Consider the following 6,395-nt stretch of genomic DNA (forward strand, 5'->3'; position numbering starts at 1 on the left):
TGTATCTATGCTCTTGGGTCTTCTCAGGTGTCTAGTTGACCATTATGAGAAGTAGGACATAGGTGAACCATTATCTGATCCAGGAAGACGCTTGTTTCCTTGTGTGAGTGACTTTTCTTGGGTATTTAGTTTCTATTAGATCACATTGGGGCAGGGGGGGAAATAATGATAACAGTTCCTGTTATCTGGGCTCAGTCCTGCAACCTGTCTTCAGCACCTGTGGAAAATATGAAGTTAATGAACAAAGGGAAATGTCTCTGTCCACCCAGCCACTGAGTCTCCTAGACAGCTGGGATTAGGGCATTCAGATGCAAAGGGGTGAATCCTAGGCAGGCCCTAATCCCATTTTAGAAATCAACACAGGTCATTGCACTTTACTGAAACTAAAGAAGGTTTCAGTTGCTAGGAATGCCTCAAGAAATGGCTCAGATCCAACAAGCAGCAGGTGGTGAAAAGGTTGTGGAACAGCCTTTTCCACCTCTCCATCACACCAGAGCTCATCGATCCCCCACCCATGAACCACAGGGGGGACAAAGTGGGTGGTCTTGAGGGGGGAGGAGGAGAGGGGAATATTAAAAATCACCCACTCTTCCTCCAAAGGAAGGGCACTTTCATCAGTGGAAAACATCCATAGGATATATGCTGTTGGCCTGGTTGGCAGGCATCTTGATCCATTAGCAGTCACTTGAATGCCAAGAACTATCTCAGCTAAGTCAGCTGAAAATTTTCTGTATTGTTGTATAGACCTAACATTAAATTATCCAGGACTGAACATGCTAGATCTCCTGTCTTCTCTTCCACCGTTGGTATTGTCTATTTGTCTGTAAACTGTTAAGTGAGTATTGCCTCTGGCCATGCCTGGTTTAGATTTTTTGCTGATAGTTTAAAAAAAAAGCAACTAATGTGAGAAATGTTGTGAGATTAGTTAGAAATGATCTCATAATCATATTTATAAGGCCATTTATGTAAATCAGCCCAGTAGTTGTGCTGTTTGAGGATAATGCACCTGCCCCAAGATTTAGCAATTAATGTAATATTTTTTCTACCAAGTATCTTGCAGTATTTTCTCATAGAATTTTTCTCTTGGAACTCTCTCGTGGAACAACATCTCGTGGAATTTTATTGTTAGAAAAACAAGCAGAAGTAAACAAGACAAGGCATGTCATCATGTGACCTCCACATCTGGCCTAGTGGGTGACTTTTGTAGGCCATGTTGAGTTTCGCGTTATTCCCGCCTCCTGCTAAGGCTGATATTCCTGTCATCCTTGGTACAGGACCATCTGTTGGACTGAAAGACTACCTGACGGGTTTCTCTACCAGCTTGATCTTACATGAAATTCAGCACCAAAAGATTCCAGATATCACAAGCTGATGAATATGATGGGGGAAAGATTTTGGAATGAAACTATGAAGCTGGACTTAGGAAATGTAAAATCACCATGGTTACCATCTGCTAAAAAAGGTTACACAATGATATAAACATGGAATCCTAGAAACACATTTTTCAATTGTTCGGATAATGATGAACAAAAAAGACTGCAGTGTTCCCTTTTGCTTGCAGACCAGGAATAGGGGATTCGCTTAAGTTTCTGCTCTTCGGTTCACAGAGCAGAGACCTGTGTGTACCAAACAAAATCCATTTATTGACAAGAAGGTATAGGGATAGCAGCAGCTGCTTTCAGAACAAGGGGGCTCATGCAGTCTACAATTGTAACAAAACTAAAGAGCAGAAACCCCACCCCATGGGACTAAACCAACACAAACAAATATCAATGTGGGGGAGGGGGAACAGACTGTTCCATTGTAATGTGTACAGTAAATACACCACAAGGACAACAGCTGGCAAGAAGGACTGTGCAAAAAGCTAACTCTTTTTGAAAAGGGGAAAAAACCCCCCCAAACCTTAAGCAAACCCAATACACCGGAGTACAATTAGTGACCACCAGGCATGTGATAGTGTAGGTTGCATCCCTTCATCAGAGTTAGTGAGAAAGGCACCCCTAGAGATAAATTAGTGCTGCGGATGTTAAGTTGAGCAGGCTGTGCTTTACAATAATTTTTCAGACACTTGGTGAGAGAATTGGCATGGCCTTTTGATGCATATGCTCTCCTTGCTCAGCTGCAAATTTCTCAGTTTCTTGAAGTGCTCCACATCTTGCACCACCTGTCCGAACAAAGAACATAGCAGGACACAAAGCCATGTAGCTATAGGCAACAAGACTACCATCATGCCACCATCACCTCTTGAACAAAGCCTAGAATCTGTACATGGCCTCAGTGGACTTTGACACAACTGGCTGGGAGGTGCTATTGACACACCTGGAGGACCTTGTAGAAGTGGAATGACCAGCATGTCCAGAAAGTGGCTACAGATGGCAGCCTGTACATCTGCAAGATTCCAGCCAAGAAACAGAGACTAATTCCCAGAACACTGAGAGATGGGGGAATCTAGAAGGGTTGCCAGCTCCAGGTTCAGAAATACCTGGAGATTTGAGGGTGGGAGCCTGGGTAGGTGAGGTTTAGGGAGGGATCTCAGTTGGGCATAAGGCCATGCAGTCTACCTTCCAAAGCAGCCATTTTCACCAGGAAAAATGGAATAAATGTTTTAAATAAATAGCTAATAAATAATTTATAAGGTTGGAGAGCAGTTCTGATTCCAGGAGATCTCCAGCACCTACCTGGAGGTTGGCAACCCTAGAAGCCAATATGATTTATGAAAATACATCTCTCAGTATATGCCGATTCCTGACTTCTTTCTCTGTCCTGGTGCATCCAATGATCCTGTCCTGGTGCAATGAATGATCAATGCTTCCTAAAAGGCATAAGGCAGTCATTAGCATTCATACAATGCCTTCAGCATCTAAGGAACCTCAGACATATTATCTTTCTGCAGAGCTTACAAAACCCTGTAAGGCAGGCCAGCGTTATTACTCCCATATTGCAGATGGAGAATTAAGGTTGCTGATGTAAGGTTCCCAGCATACCCGGAGTAAAATGTCCTGTCCCTTTATCAGAACCCCTTTATCTACTGCATGAAGGAAAATAACATCACCTGGTAAGTAATAAAGCCTCTATTAAAGGGACAGGACCTTTTTCTTCAAGTCAGGTGGCAAACCTAGGCTGAAAGAGAGTCACTTGCCACCTTGTGAGGCGACAAGAAAGAGAAATGAGAGAATCATGGAACAAAAATCACAAAAACACAACAATATAACCATGAATAGTTACTAAATATTGGTCAAATTATTTTCTTTTAAATATTATACAAATGTTTTCATATAAAGTGCAGATAATTATTACATTTGACCAATATTTAGAAAGCATTCACAGTTATATTTTTGTGATGTTGTGAGGCTACAGCAGAAGCAAATTCTGAACTTAGGGAGATCCTCCATCCTGGTCATTCTCTTCACCAGTGTTATTCCAAGGGTGGACTGGGAAGTTACATAACCCAGGACCTAACCAAGCTGATTCCCTGTTTTAACCTGCAATGGGCATGGCTGACCCATTGCTTTTCCCGCAAAGTGCTGGCAGTGCAAGCTGGCAATGTTGACTTTGTTCTATGTTGCCACTGAAGGAGCCAATCTAAGTGGCCATTGCAGCACTGACAGAGTTACTGGGACTTTATTCTTCTTGCTCCTGGCCATCCGTGGCAGCAGACCACTGGGGAAATTCCCAATAAATTAAATAACCAGCCCCTCTCCCCCATGTGCGACACCACATGTATGTCTCATCTTCAGTTGAAGGATGATGAAGGAGAAATACTTCTGAATGCTCCCATATGTTAAAAACTCCCTGCATACAGGAAAATGTGCAGGGCTAGGAAAGAGGCAAGGTGGCACTTTTCTTAGGGTATTTTTGTTAAGGTTTAGATCCAAATGGGCAGGCGTGTTGGTCGGAAGCAGTAGAACAAAGCAGGAGTCCAGTAGCTCTTTTAAGACCAACAAAGTTTCATTCAGAATGTAAGCTTTCATATGCATGCATACTTCTTCAGATGAGGGGATGGGGTACAGTGAGTTGAAAGACATATAGCTGGTGGGTTAAGAATGTAAACTGATACAAAGTTAGGATCAAATGACAAAATAGAGTAATAAGTTGGAAGACCATTTGGTCTGGATAGCATTTGCGCAGGAATGGAGAATGACGGTAATGCTTAGAAGATTGGCTTAGATGTGAACCCCCACCCCCGGCAGACGGAGTGACAGGAAGACGTTTTCAGGCAGGTGACTTGTCATTTCTCTGTCTCACAATCATGTGATGCGTTCCCTTCCTTTGCCTTCAGTCTCGCTTGGCAGAGCAGTCCTGCAGTTTGGTTCCCTCCAGCCGGGCAATCTGGTGCATTTTTACCAATAGCCACTAGGGAGCAGGAGAGGGAGGTTACAGCTGGATTCCCAGCTCAGCCCTGGCTACCGAAGAGAGCGATTACAAGAGATGCATTCACATTGCATCGTCATAGGAGAGGCAACCTGGCTACCTTTGTTTTTGTTTTTTTAAGTTCAGAATAATTTTATTTCAGAAGTCATATACAAGATAACAAATATACAAAGCCAAAACTGACAGTTTACAAATAGATTTTTATATGTTAATATAAGATATAAAAATAATTGGTGTTAATGCCAAACCAGAATAGTGTATCATTATAATGTTCTCTGTACTGACATACTCAAATAGGGATACTATCTCATTATATATACTAACTCATCTTCCACTATATTTTAATGAATCCCATTTTTAATGGCAAACTAGAATTACGTTTATGTGTGTGTTACATGTTTAAATCAAACCTCTAAGTAACCCATGCCTTCATTTTAACGCAGAGACTGAACAACAAAAACATTACAACAGTCTCTCTTTTATTGCACTTCACTTCAGGATAACTAAAGGGTTTAGTACATGGACATCAATCTGCTTTATATCACCTTTTGTTGTTGTTTCAGCCCAGTTAACAAACACCAGACCCCAACTCATGATTCTTTTAATATGCTGAAAAACATTTCCATGAATCTGCATACTAATCCACAACCCACTTTCTCTATATTTAGGACTGCTTGCCATTCCTTACTATTGTCTGATGAAGTGTGCTTAGAGCACACGAAAGCTTACATTCTGAATAAAACTTTGTTCTAATGTCAAACCAGTAAACTGGAAATAGACTTGCCCTGTCCAAAAAGTGCCACAAACAAAATAATCTAGAAAAGGGAACCACTTAAGAAGAAGGTTATTCCTGCAACCTGGTCTCATCCTACCACCCAGGTTGTGAGCAATTTTATCCAAGATGAAATATTCCCAGCATGGCATTTGTATGGTCAGTCAAGGGTGACTGCCAGCCCAGTTCTTCCCAAGTTGCTACCCTCCGGGTTTTGTATGTCCTATTAGGGAAAGGGGGAGAGGACTTTTTTTTAAAAAAAATCCCTGCTTCTTAAGAACGTAAGAAGAGCCCGGCTAGATCAGATCAATGGTCCATCCAGTCCAGCATCCTGTCTCACACAGGGGCCAATCAATTCCTCTGGATGGTTACCAACAGGGGCAACAACAGGGCATTCTTCTTGTTACCTTTTATTAATCATTCCCCGTGTTCTCGAGGGCCCTCCCATTTCAGTGGCTGCAATGTGCACATTCATTTCATACCTGGAAGCCAGGCTTCATTTCTGCTGACACTAACCAGGACTTAGACCCAGTGTGTGTTTTCAGTGCTTGTATTTTTAGTTTCGGAACGTGAGAAACACAAACAGATCAAAGTATGCCTGAGCAAACACAGAGTGAATTTTCCTCGGCAACAACTAACTGCAGGGTTCCCCTCCCCTGCAGATATTGAGGGGAGGTTGGAAGATCAGCAGGTGGCGTTTCCAGAGAGACACCCGGGCTCTCTTTTTTCGAGGATAAAACACAGCAAGGCTGAACTGCGGCTGCCCTCTCCCTGATCACGGCTTGGCTCACCAGAGCTCTTGAAGGACCTGAGCATCTCAGCAGCAGCAGCAGCAGCAGCAGTTCCTAGATTCTCACATCAGTGTGGCCAGAGGAGATGATTCATTCTGTCATGGTCTTTGCTTCTGTTTGTGTTGAAAAGTGCCACATACAAGACTGGGCTTAGCCTCCACAGTTGCAGTCAAAATGTACATTGCCTTTGCTTTTTGTGCGCATCCTGCAGAGGGAACACCCAGGAGCCTGATGCAACTGGACCCCTCTTTCCCTTCCCCTTCTTCCTGAAGGCCATGCTCCACAATCAGGGCAACCAGGGCTGCCATCAAGGGTGATCCACAGCAGGGCATTTAAAAAGCCCTCAGGACACACTTTTTGCAAGTCATCCCCCTTTGAAACACTCACAAATCCTGGCATGCCTCCTGATAGTTAATTTCATCTTCCTATAGTTTAAACCCAATAATCTGCAAGCCGCCACT

This window comes from Heteronotia binoei, chromosome 4, assembly GCF_032191835.1.
Source record: "Heteronotia binoei isolate CCM8104 ecotype False Entrance Well chromosome 4, APGP_CSIRO_Hbin_v1, whole genome shotgun sequence".
In the NCBI taxonomy this organism is placed as follows: domain Eukaryota; kingdom Metazoa; phylum Chordata; class Lepidosauria; order Squamata; family Gekkonidae; genus Heteronotia; species Heteronotia binoei.